Source organism: Dendrobates tinctorius, unplaced genomic scaffold (genome assembly GCF_039654945.1).
Source record: "Dendrobates tinctorius isolate UK_male_01 unplaced genomic scaffold, ASM3965494v1 ptg000028l, whole genome shotgun sequence".
NCBI classification, from domain to species: Eukaryota; Metazoa; Chordata; class Amphibia; order Anura; family Dendrobatidae; genus Dendrobates; species Dendrobates tinctorius.
The window spans coordinates 53,600,361-53,614,044 of record NW_027361696.1 but is presented as its reverse complement, the minus strand read 5'-3'; the positions used below and the strand labels follow the sequence as shown (position 1 = coordinate 53,614,044).

Genomic DNA, 13,684 nt, shown 5'->3' with positions numbered 1-13,684 from the left:
GGCCTTAAGCTGCTTAGTGGAGGCCCTTTGACAAGAACTGTCACCTTCAGCCTAAAAGGACCGGTGACTATCTACATCAAGGTCTGAGAACGGGTGTCTCCCTGGTGGTTTACATATGCAACCACTGCTTGGTTGTCTGATAGGACTCTCACATGGTGTCCTTTTTAAGTGTGGTACCAATTCCATTAGTGTTTTTTTGATTTGTTAGAAGTTCTTAATCGTTCAAGGATAGATTTCTTTCCTCCTTGGCCTAGGGATCCTGGAGCCATAATGTGTCTAGGTGGGCTTCCTACCCCCAAGTACTGGCGTCCGTTGTGACCACCTTGGAGGTTGTGTGTGTGTGCAGGGTACTCCTCTTGGAGATAACTATCTGTAACCGCCACCTGAGTGTCTGGAGTACAGAGTCTTGAGGGTGAGCGTTTGCTCTAACCATCCCTGGAGCTCCCGGTGGTTCTGCAGCACACACCCTTACCGTTCCCTTGTGTGGAACTGGGCCTATTTCACGGCTGGTATGCTGGAGGTGAGGGACCCCAATACTGACATGGTCATTCACAGAGCCATTACTGGCTCTTTTTTCCCATTCCAGTTTGGATTTTTTGAGGTTCAACTGCCAACCCAGCGACTGTAGTGTTTTCATCCCTATTCTGACTTGTTCTCGACAGTAAGGGAAACTTCTTCCCACTATCAAGAAGTTGTCCAGATATATCACCAGAGGATCCTTTTTCTGAGGTGCGCTGTGACTTCTGCAATTAATCTTTCTGAAAACTCGAGGGCTATTGCTACTCCAAAGGGCAGAGCCCCGTATTGAAAGTGATGCAACTGAGACCTCATCTTGACTGCCACTCTGTGACATTTGCGGCCTTATTGCCGGTTAGAATGTGGTGATAAGCGTTCTTGAGGCCCAGGGCTGCTATATAACCCTGAGGAAGGAGGAGTTCCACTGCTGACTTTATCATCTCCACCTTGGAAGACGGGATTATCAGAAACCTGTTGAGGTCTTTTCTGATTTATAATTGTCCTCCAGGAATTATCTAAGGTGTGTTTTTTTTTTTTTTTTTTTTTTGTTATTTTTCAAATAGGGGGGAGTAAACCTCTATCCTTCTACCGAATCTCTTCCAGGACATGTTTGTCTAGGAGTGAGATTGCTTCCCCTTCTAGACCGTCTTTCTTGACAGGACTGCATACGTCCTCGTGGAAGCCAGTGGTGGAACCTTAACCCCAGACCTGATCTCACAATTTGCCGGATCCAGGCGCTGGACGAGAACCTTTCCCAAGCTGGGAGGAAGTGCACCTGAGAAGGCCTTTCACTGGAAGGGTTTTTTGGGGTCTTTGGAGGGCTTGCTAAAGTAGAAGCCTCTCGAGACCACCTTTTGGATCGGTAGTCAGAGTTGTTTCTGTCTCGATCCTTATACTGCCGTATCCTTGATTTCCGCCATTCTGAAAGGCCAAGAAGGTCTGAAATGGCTGTTTTTTGGGAAAATTTTCCTTTTGTTGTCGGCATTTCTTAATACGTCATTTAATGCCTGTCCAAAACAGGAAATTTCCCTCATATGGCAAAGAGCATCTTACATCTTTGCCTGTGTGTCCCTCGGCCAGCATTTAAGTCATACTGCACGCCGTCCACATTAACAAAAGCTGCTGATTTTGCTGCTAGCCTTGCTGAATCCTGCTGAAGCCTCAGCTAGGAATACTGCCGCTGCTCTCATGGCCGGTATTGCCTTTAGGAAAGTCCCTCTGGGGCTCTTTTCTCTAGCTGATCCTCCAGGTTATTAATTTATTATTAATTTATATCTTAAGGGATTTAACCACACTTTGCGGGCTGGTCTCCCATTCTGGTCCCGGCCCAGACTCAAGCTGTTTAGCGGTCGCCAACTGATGAATGCCCTTAATGCCCCAGCCGAGGCCTCCCAGGCTGTTTTAAGACAATTATCTGTCTTTGTCAGAGGTTCTTACAGGGAACCTTAAATCCTCAAAGAGCAGGGAGGACTTTCTGGCGACATTTGAGATCGCTACATCCATCTTAGAAGCGCTATCCCAGGATGAGGATCTCTTCCTCAAAGGGGTCATCCTTTTCAGGGAATTGATTATCTGGAAATTCTTCTTGATTTTCTCATTCCCTTTTAATGAGTCCTTGCCACTGTTAGTTAATAGGGAAGGCTCTACGTTTTTCTTATAGCAAGCTGTCGAATATGAGTTTCTATGGCTTTCGCATCTACCAGCCCCATGGTAGGCCGGACTGCTTTAATAAGCTTGTCCGTACTGTAGCTTCCACTAGGAACATAGCTTTCTTATCTGAGCTACCTTTTCAGTAGCGAGATTTAACTGAGTCCTCCTCTGATCCTTATGAATTCCTTCTGAGAGATCAATGAGGGGCTGGCCTATCCCTTGCCTGCCATGCGTGTCCGTTGACAGCAAGGCCCTTATTGATTCACAGACTTCTGACTGCATCAGGGATCTCAGGCTCTCAGCCAAGAGGGTGTCTCCTCCGCTACTGTTTTATTAATACAGGCCTGACATAACTTCTTATCCCTAAGGGATTTTTTTTTTTTGCTTTAGATTTACCCCTTTTTTAGGGACCTCCAGTGCTCTACCCCACCAATGTATGTAAAAAGAGGGGAGAGAGGAGACAAGAGAGAGAAAGAGAACAGACATTATCGTACTGGACTTTCTCGAAGCTCACTTACCACTCGGACGCATCACAGAACGGGTATCGGATCTGGAGGCTGACTGGTCTGTACACATGTCTCCCATCGGGATTGTGGACCCCTCCTTTTAACACCATGACGATCCTCCCGTACGCTGTCCGAGCAGCTTCTACTGTAGATATGGCGTGTCTGGCTCCTCATCTGAGCGAGACTGCCACTCCTGCACCTCCTGGCGCGGCTGTAAGTGCTCTGGCGAAAAAGGCTCTCAATCTTAACAAGTTAGCTGCTGCCGCTTTCATATGAGAACAGTCACATTCAACCTAGAATGGTTGGTGACCCCTGCCAGCACTTCTGACAGCATTACCCTTTTTTTTTCTTTTTTTTTTTTTTTTAATTTGATCACCTGGTGCACCTGCTGGCCGCTTGCGCTTCCTGGATGTACCCCCATGCATGCGCACTGCAGCTGGTTTTTGCATGCACCCGGTAATCACAACCGGTGCGTGCTGTATCATCTAGTGCCCAGAATATCACCCGGGTGTATTCGGCCTAGGGATAATGTGTGCGCGCGCCCCTGGCACTTGCTGCCAACATACTGCACTCACCACCCGGATCCTGAGTCTGCTGCACCTCTGCTTCCGGAGCACCTTCAGTGTGCACTCCTTCCAGGTGCCCACTGGCACCTCTGTTCCCCGGGTGTACGCGCTGCCTGCGCGCCCCGGATACTACTTCCGGTGCGCGTCAGGGTCACTTTCGGTGCGCGTCGGGGTCACTTCCGGTGCGCGCCGGGGTCCCTTCCGGTGCGCGCTCCCACTCATGCACCCGGTCGCTGCCTGTGCTCGGGTGTCCCCATCAGCTGCGCTTACCCGGTCTTCCCCTCCGGTGCGTGCTCAGGACTGTTGCGGCGTTCCCACGCCATCGGCCGCCATGACACCAGCTGCCCTCATACCTGCTGTCCCCATGGACCTAGTCTTCAGGAGTACAGTCATGGCCAAAAGTTTTGAGAATGACACAAATATTATATTTTCACATGATCTGCTGGCCTCTGGTTTTTGTGTGTTTGTTATGGAAATATATATGTATTTCATATAGATCTCACTTGCCTGCTATAGGCTATATACTCATGTACTCTGCTATAGGCTATATACTGCTATATACTCAGATATACTGCACACAGATGCATATTCACAGTTAGAACCTTGTAAAATGACCTGCCCCCCCATGAGAGAGTCTGGGGAGCAGATGGTATCTTATGATAGCATTGTCTTGTGATATTTGTCCCAGACATAGAAAGAGGAAGTTTAGGCCAGATGTGCCAGCCGATACCAGAACATGCTGACACTGTAGAAACAATAGGCTGTAAATTATATATTGCTAGAATCAGCTTTTTGGTAAACTCTTCCATATATGTTCATGTATTCAATCTGACCAATTACACTAGAAGGTCAGCCTTTATGTTAATGAGTAGCCACTCCTTTTCTGTACAACTGATAAAACCAAGTATATTCAATAAACTTCCAGAGTTTTGCTGGGAGGTATTGCTGCCACCCAAGTCTGGCGTCTTTCCTTCTTTGAGCGCTCAGTAAGACTGTGTCTAATTTGGGCAGGCCACAGTACGCACAGGGGTAAATTTACCCAACTATAAATTTCCACATCAATTTGGCGCCCAACGTGGGGCTTTGGACGAAACACACGGGGACCCAGCTGACCGGAAAGACGGGGGTGCCGTTACGGGCCTGGCACACGGGACGGAGGCTGCAGCTCCATAAGTAAGGTAAGAAAATTCTGTCATCTTGCCTGAATGTCCCGTGTCCGTACCCCTAGCCGGTCAGGTGTGGTCACCACCGTATCCCAGGTAAAGTGTAAAAAGTCCACCCTTATCCAAACCCTGGGATAAGCTAAGTGTCTACTGTGGTTCTGTGTGTCTCAGATCCGGTTGTTTAGAGTTGGTGGAAAATTGTGACAGACTTGTGTGTTTATGGTTGATGATAGACCGATAACGGGGCAGTTTGACCCACTCAGATAGGTCCTCACAAATACACCTGGACACAGGGGGAGGACAGGTGAAGCCTTGCCCAGGGACAGGTGGTGGGGGCCTTACGGAGATATCACGAGGCAAATCTCACATCAAGCTATCACAACAAACACCCGTGCACAGGAAGGGACAACAGCGCCCACGCCAGGCCACGCGGTGGTGTTAGCTTAGGGGAGATATTGCGAGCCAAACCACTTGACAGGTTGCCACCAACACACCTGGTCACAGGGAAGGACAGGAGAAGCCGGCCCAGGCAACAGGTGTTGGCAACATAGTGGGAGTTATCACATTACTGATACTGACGAGCCAGCCAGGACGTCCGGTACAGCGTGTTAACATTCCCGGGTCACCAGCGCAGTGCACCCAGTGTGGTTGGCAGTTATCGGTTACCAGCAGCTGTTTCACATACGCGTCACAAAACAAGGGCTTTCGATCTCTCTCCCCGGACGTCTCTGTGTTTGCCACCCCGTGATGTGCCGCTTGCTTTCCATGTAGACTCGGGACTGGAAAGTCTAAAGTCTTTTTGCATTTCCTCTTTTTGCCTTTTTTCATACTGTTACATTTTTGTTTTACACTCTGCTGTTTGCATAAGTTTATCTTGCATTTTTTGGTAGTGGTCTTTGCCTGCAGGGTTTAGAAGGTTTGGGAAAGCTGGGTGCGTATAGCTCTGAGTCTGTGGGCACTTCACCCATCACCCCCCCCCGGCATCTCCATCACCTCTCCCTCCCATTACATTGTTCTTAGATTTTGCACAGACGCAGGCAGAGAAAGAGGAAGTTAAGTGCCTGCATTCTGAATTAAGATTACTTTTTAGATTTTTATTTTTGTTTTTGCAACGTTTTACCAAGGTTTAACAACTTTTGTGTTTTTTCTTTCTTCTTTTTTCCCTCCATTTTTCCATATATTTGGTTTTTCTGAGTGGATTCTTTTTCAAAGTTTATATACGTGTTGACCTTATCAACTTTTTGGTTTATTATCCTTTTAAAATCTTTAAAAAAAATTTTCCTTTTTTTTATCTCTTTTAATTTTTCTTCCAAGTTTTTCTTCCACGGTTTTTGTGACAGGTTTAGTTTTCACTTCTTTTTTTCAGTTTTGTTATAAAGATAATTTTTACCTGCGTTGGGTTATTCACTAAATATTCCTGTTCTCTTTTAAGCAGGTCAAAAGGGATTGCAAAGTGTTTAAAGTGTTAATCACCTTTTTCAGTTTCAAAACAGACATAATACGTGTTTTTTTTCCTTAAGCTGACATGATGTATTGAAAGAAAAGGGAAGTAGCTAGTAATTGCAGTCTGCATTTCTTAAAGTGACAGAGCATTTAACGCCGCAGACGGTGATAGCAGATAGTGTGAACAAGAAAGGATTGGTTTTTTTTTATTTTTACGTGTAGGGAAAGTGTTTCCAGCGGCATACCAATCTGAGCCGGCTGAGAAGGACTACAGGTCCAAAAATGCCCTCTGTAACGGACAATAAGGGGAAGCCATCGGCTCCCCCTCCCATCTCCACTCTTCCCTCAATCTCGGCTATTCTCACAACCTCCTCCGCTCTTTCATCTATTCCTCCTCCTATACCTCGTCCTCCCTCATCATCTCGACCTCTCCCTCCTCTATCTTCACCTCCGCCTATCTCTCCTCCTATCCCTCATCCCCCTCCTCTTCAGTCTCCTCCCCACTCTCCTTCACTATCTCTCACTTCTATTCCAAACCTCTCCTCCACCCTTCCCCCTCTTCCTTTTTCTCACCCATCTCTCAGTTCATCGTCACCTGCTGGCCTAGTGCCAGATCCAGACAATGAAGTGTCCCTAGTTCCACAGGGGACTCTCTCTAAAGAGACAGTTATGACACCGGGAGTAGAAAGTGAATCACTCCCCACACATGACAACACAGGTGCCCTCCCGATACAACAGATAGCAGAAGGGAGGTGTGGGCCGTCAGACACTGCACTTGCTGAGACTGGAGATCCTATATGCCAAACGGAGCTGCAGTCTCAGAAGGGGGGAGTGCTACACAAACACAGAAAGACAATCACACAATGGTACAGTTCCTCCTCTGATGAAAATGAAGGAGGGACAGACATGCTACCTAGCGCAAGGAGGAACTCACAGACACCAAGTAGGCAGGGGCAGATAGAGCCAAAACTCTTACACTATGTGCCCTTCACCCCTAGTCAGGTGTTCAGTATTCTAAAAAACCTGCCAGACCCAGATATGGACCCCATGCCATTTTACCGAAGAATGCAGCAGAGCCAGCAGACATATGCTGCAACCTGGAGTGATCTCTGGTCCATAATGGAGATTAAAGCAGGTGAAACACTCTGGCCAATCTTGAAGGAACACTTCAAGCTTCCATCAGAATTAGATGTGCATTCCTGGGAATCAGGATCAAAGCTAATTGAACAGCTTAGAGAGTGGGCCAACGCCATACAAGCACTCAGCCTGCATAACATGAGCCAAGCCGAGACAGAGTCTGTAGACGAGTTTCATGGCAGAGTGAGGCAAGTATTCCAAATTTTAGGCTTCACTATTCATGATCAGATACACGGACAGATGTTGGCACAGGCCTTTGTGCATGGACTAAGAGAACCAATCAAGAAACTACTGATAGTGGCCAGACCTGAGTACAGGGCAATAGCAGTAGATGTCCTGCTTACAGTAGCCAGAAGAATTGAATCCCTCCCAGGAGTACGGAGGACAGGCCCTCCCGTGATGGCCACTGACGTGGAGGAGCAACTATCACACAGAGTTAGGAGAGCTGGCAGGTGTTTCAACTGTTGCAACTTTGGCCATTTCCGGAACCAGTGCACAGCACCCCGGCAACCCAGGTCATCCCGCAGAGGAGTAGGCCAAGAAAGAAACAGAAGACAATGAAGAACCCTGTCCATAGGACAGAGGCAAGCCAGGTCCGCCAGACGTCACGCCCCTGACATGTGAAACCCCATCAGCGGACCCAATACCTCAAATCACTGGGGGCTTTCATATCCTTCCTTGTGGACACTGGTGCAGTCAGAAGTGAAAATCCCCGACCCCACCAGTCTAGGGGATTTAAGGCCAAGACAGACGTTCCCCAGCTTGCAAGCCCCTGAGCATGTGGACACAGCCAAGACACTCCATCCTGTTCCAGTTTACGGTGGAGACCTGCCCACCCCACCTGATGAGCGCAGACCTGCTGCAGGAACTGAAGGTGACCAAAGTGTCCCATGAAGATATGACCTTGACCTCTTCTCCACCTCAGACCCAAGAAGAATCAATCATGCTGGTGGCCCTACAAGAGCCAAGTCTACAACCCCGGACGCTCCGAAGGCCCAGCATCCGTAGCTCATCACCCAGAGCTAAAATGCCTCTAACCAACTGGAGGTCTAAGTGGAACTGCTGTTCAAAAAACAGCATAAGAAAACTCTCAACCCAGAGAGACCACACCCGCTTCGTGAAATGGCTGCGCTGCTTCCGGCTCCAGCGCCAGAGGATCATCTTGGACAAGATTCTGAAGGGGCTTCCCGAGGTCAATCCAGGCCCTGGACCAGAAGACAGCCCCTCAGCTCCTCCAATTGGTTAACAAGATGCTGACCTGAGATCAAGCTGGGTGAAAGGAACTGCTGCTAACTGGTGAAGAAGATGCCCCGGCAAAAAAGACCCCCTGTGAGAGCAAGAAAAGCTAGGCTGAAGGTCACCTCTGACGCAGAGGACCTCAGCAAACGGCTGGTGCCCTGCCAGCCCTGTGCCAGGAGATGGGAGTCACCTATGGCACTGTGAAGAGCAAGGCCAGCTTGAGCCGCCTCACCCACGGGAATCATCATGCGGTCCCAGCTTCTCTCGATCAAAAGGAAGACTGTGAAAGGAGAACCAGACCAGATTGAATGGTGGATAACCTGAGGACGGTGAGCGAAGCAACCGTGTTTGAAACCCCAGTTGTGCCAGATCTGCACACCCTGCTGACACAGCAACGGTGCTCACAGCAATGGATCTGCCCGAAGCTTCCCTCAATGTTCCCCCTCACCTGGATGACCAGTTCCTGAAAGCGCACAAGGGGGGTGCGGAACAAATGGACAGTAAGGCCCAAGAGGGCCCGGAACAGCCTTTCACAGCTCGCCAGAGCATTGCCCTCTGTCCCCACCAACTGAATTGCGGAGCATGCAGAAGTCATCGACACCGCTACCCGCACAGCGTTTTCCATGTCTCCTCTACTCTGCCTGGCAGAGCAGCAACGTAAGTTCTGCAAAACAGAGTCCAGTGGTGTCAAAAGCAAGTTCCTGAAGACACTGTATCGCCCACTAGACGAAACACTTGACAGATGACCGGAGGGCCGCGGAGGAGAAGGTGGCTCCCTCAACAACTCCGAAGATGCAGTCCTTCCTTAGTCTAGTCTCGTACTGCAGAACTTGGATCTCTGGTGCTCCAGGCTTAATGCAGCCTCTGTACAATTGCATCAACGCATTGCAACCTTCATCTCTAGTCTCTGCGCCAACTCTAGGTCTCCCTGACTACGAGAAGCCATCCCGTCCTGACCAAAACGGAGAAAGAAGGACCAAGATGGAGAAGGTCATGCTACTGTCCAGGCTTAAAACAGACCCACGGAGGAAAACCAGAGGCCTCTAGACTACCTCTCAGCTGGCCTGGATCCAGTTGCAAGGGGGGGGCCCTCCTGCATGAAAGCAATACCCGCAGCACACGCCCTCCTGACAAGGCTCTCCACCACTCTTCAGTGCTCTCAGCCGTTACCTGTCTCTACTCCCGCTCCCAAGGGGGATGCGGATACGGACCCTCAGATGAAAAATCTGCAAGATACCGTACATGGCTCCAGCCTTGCAAATGATGAAGGAAAGTTCCACACGGGATGTGCAGCGACCAGCAATCAAGACATTCTATGGTCCAGAAGGTTGTCAGCCCAAGAGCCCAAGAAACGGAGCTGATAGAGCTGACGAAAGACCTGCCAGATTGCGAAGAACGAAAACTTCCAGGTACTCGCATGACTTGGCACCTGACTTCGGACCGATCTGGGCTGCAAGAAACTTCATCACAGCAAGCGGATCGACTGTGAAGCACCATGGAGCCATCAGAGACCTGCTGGACGCTCTTCAACTACTAAAAGTGGTGGCAGTGCTGAAGGCCAAGGCACACGGAAAACTGAACACAGTAGAGACACGGGGCATCAACAGCAGACGTGGCAGCCAAAGGAGCAGCCAGAGGAAGACAATATGGAAGATGGGAGAGGTCGTAGAGCCGGACGGCTACTACATGACGACTGAAGACGAGAAAACCTGGCAAACAGAAGTCAATGGGAAAACCATTGAAGATGCCATCTCTGAATTGGAAAGAAGTGCTGCCTCCTCCTCCACCAGTCAACAAGCTGAATCACTTCCAGGACGAAGACTCTGACGTGGATATGAATTCTGAGGCAGAAGAATGGTGCCCACCTTTACCAGAAAGGACGTATTTGATGGAGAACATTCCAGAAGATTGCCCTCCACCATCCTCTTGTGGGGAAGCTTCTCCTCCAGCACAGTCCTACGATTGGCAGTCCACGGCAACACTCCCCGAGACGAGCTGCATGAGTCCGAAGGCATCCCGAGGCTATGACAGTTTGACTTTCCCCCTCATCCCCAGAGAATACCGGCTGGACCGGTACCAATGCAAAGAGTCCCAAGTCCTCCTCTGACGCAGTCTAACCCAAGTCTTCATACAGAGGGAGACGCGGACATAGACGGAACCACAGCTAAAATCCCACAATCAGCTCAGAGAATGTCAATTACCACAACCCAGTCACTAAACCTGGCAAAATGACTTCCTGAAAACCTGTACAAGAAGTAACAGGATCAGACTCGGAAGGAGGAGAAGGAGAGCTGGATGCTGAAGGCCAAAAGCACTGGGCTCCAAGAAACCGTCTACCTCAAACCGTCTACCTCAAGACAGACCCAGTCTATCTCAAAGTGTGTACCCTACGGTGGTTCAATGGGCACATGGCCCCCACACAGAATGGAAGACACAGATGAATGACCTGATTGGACTCAACTCACACCTAAACAGCGAAGATTCCCAGCAGCTGTTCGGCCACCGACAAATTTAACAATCGGACAAGCGGGAAAAGTTCCCCCACATCATCTCGCCTGAAGACTTCCCAGTAACGAACCAGGTGGCGAAGACTACTGCAAAGAAGCTACTCTCAAAAATAGTGTGCAGATATGGGGTTTCCAGAGGCAATAGCAAGTGATCAGGGACCCGCATACACAGCAAACCTAACACAAGAGACCTGATCAGCAGTAGGGTCAGACTTAGGCCTACACAGCTACTCACCATCCCACACCATAGACTAGGTGGGACACTTAAGAGCAGCATGCTAAAAAATTTGCCCAAGAGACAGACAAACCCTGGCATTAGACACTCCCGTAGGCTCAGGAAAAAGCTGTCACCAATATGAGACTTTATTTGTGTCCAAACCCATGTTAGGGGTATTCTTCGCTTAGCAGTTGACTATGCAATATGATACTTTGTCTGCATGTGTAAATGAATTTATCAAAAATTTTGCTAATGTCCATTCTTGAGTTTCTCTCCTTATTGCCAGGTCCAGATTCGGTGCCTGGTATACACGTCCTGAAGTCAGGAGACTGAGTGTGGGTGGAGAAAGTCCACAAAGAGAAGCACTCAATCCCAGATCCGATGGCCCTTCTCCAAGTGCTGACGCCACCGACCTGGAGGGAAACCCCACCTGGATCCACGCATCGCATTGCAGGAAAAGGCCTTCATACCAGAAGATACACCTGAGCTGGAATGATGCTGTGGATGACCTCCCTGACTGAATAAATTACCTACCTGACGGAGAATACACATGCACTGACTGCATAGACTGCTAACTAAGAGACTTTGATTAAATTGCACGACACCCCCTTTAGGGACAGATCTCCTGACCGCCCATTAGCAAAAGTCTGTACAGAGGAGGATGTATGCACTAGGCATATGTCAGTCCACTGGCAGCATAAAAGAGTTGCAGCGCTTTGGGCCAGGAGCAGGGTTTTAGGGCAAGTGATATCTAAGGGGGGATTGTTATGGAAATATATATGTATTTCATATAGATCTCACTTGCCTGCTATAGGCTATATACTCATGTACTCTGCTATAGGCTATATACTGCTATATACTCAGATATACTGCACACAGATGCATATTCACAGAACCTTGTAAAATGACCTACTGCCTCCCCATGAGAGAGTCTGGGGAGCAGATGGTATCTTATGATAGCATTGTCTTGTGATATTTGTCCCAGACATAGAAAGAGGAAGTTTAGGCCAGATGTGCCAGCCGATACCAGAACATGCTGACACTGTAGAAACAATAGGCTGTAAATTATATATTGCTAGAATCAGCTTTTTGGTAAACTCTTCCATATATGTTCATGTATTCAAACTGACCAATTACACTAGAAGGTCAGCCTTTATGTTAATGAGTAGCCACTCCTTTTCTGTACAACTGATAAAACCAAGTATATTCAATAAACTTCCAGAGTTTTGCTGGGAGGTATTGCTGCCACCCTAGTCTGGCGTCTTTCCTTCTTTGAGCGCTCTGTAAGACTCTGTCTAATTTGGGCAGGCCACAGTACGCACAGGGGTAAATTTACCCAACTATAAATTTCCACATCATGTTTGTCAGATGTTTTTATCACATACAGAAATATAATTGCAATCATATTATGAGTAGCAAAAGGTTATATTGACAGTTAGAATGAGTTAATGCAGCAAGTCAATATTTGCAGTGTTGACCCTTCTTCAGGACCTCAGCAATTCTCCCTGGCATGCTCTCAATCAACTTCTGGATCACATCCTGACTGATAGCAGTCCATTCTTGCAAAATCAATGCTTTTATTTTGTCTGAATTTGAAGGTTTTTGTTTGTCCACCCGTCTCTTGATTGACCACAAGTTCTCAATGGGATTAAGATCTGGGGAGTTTCCAGGCCATGGTCCCAAAATCTCTATGTTTTGTTCCCTGAGCCATTTAGTTATCACCTTTGCTTTATGGCAAGGTGCTCCATCATGTTGAAAAAGGCATTGTTGATCGCCAAACTGCTCTTGGACGGTTGGGAGAAGTTGCTCTTGGAGGACATTCTGGTACCATTCTTTATTCATGTCTGTGTTTTTAGGCAAGACTGAGAGAGAGCCCATTCCCTTGGCTGAGAAGCAACCCCACACATGAATGGTTTCAGGATGCTTGACAGTTGGTATGAGACAAGACTGGTGGTAGCGTTCACCTGGTCTTCTCCGAATAAGCCGTTTTCCAGATGTCCCAAACAATCGAAAAGGGGATTCATCAGAGAAAATGACTTTACCCCAGTCCTCAACAGTCCACTCCCTGTACCTCTTGCAGAATATCAGTCTGTCCATGATGTTTTTCCTGGAGAGAAGTGGCTTCTTTGCTGCCCTCCTTGAGACCAGGCCTTGCTCCAATAGTCTCCGCCTCACAGGGCGTGCAGATGCACTCACACCTGCCTGCTGCCATTCCTGAGCAAGCTCTGCACTGTTGGTAGCCCGATCCCGCAGCTGAAACACTTTTAAGAGACGGTCCTGGCGCTTGCTGGTCTTTCTTGGGCGCCCTGGAGCCTTTTTGGCAACAAGGGAACCTCTCTCCTTGAAGTTCTTGATGATGCGATAGATTGTTGACTGAGGTGCATTCTTTCTAGCTGTGATACTCTTCCCTGTTAGGCCATTTTTGTGCAGTGCAATGATGACTGCACGTGTTTCTTTAGAGATAACCATGGTTAACGGAAGAGAAACAATGATGCCAAGCACCAGCCTCCTTTTAAAGTGTCCAGTGGTGTCATTCTTACTTAATCATGACAGATTGATCTCCAGCCCTGTCCTCATCAACACCCACACCTGTGTTAATGGAGCAATCACTGAAACGATGTTAGCTGGTCCTTTTAAGGCAGGTCTGCAATGATGTTGAAATGTGTTTTGGGGGATAAAGTTCATTTTCTAGGCAAATATTGACTTTGCAAGTAATTGCTGTTAAGCTGATCACTCTTTA

General features: G+C 48.3%; 1 long non-coding RNA gene across 1 annotated transcript in view; it reads left to right on the top strand.

Annotated features, from left to right (window-relative positions):
- LOC141085401 (uncharacterized) overlaps positions 1-12,192 on the top strand; it is a 76,907-nt gene extending 64,715 nt beyond the window's left edge. Inside the window, exon 2 of the long non-coding RNA XR_012231288.1 lies at positions 11,231-12,192. This is a non-coding gene — a long non-coding RNA (uncharacterized lncRNA). The remainder of the gene's footprint in view (positions 1-11,230) is intronic.
- Positions 12,193-13,684: the final 1,492 nt, after the last annotated feature.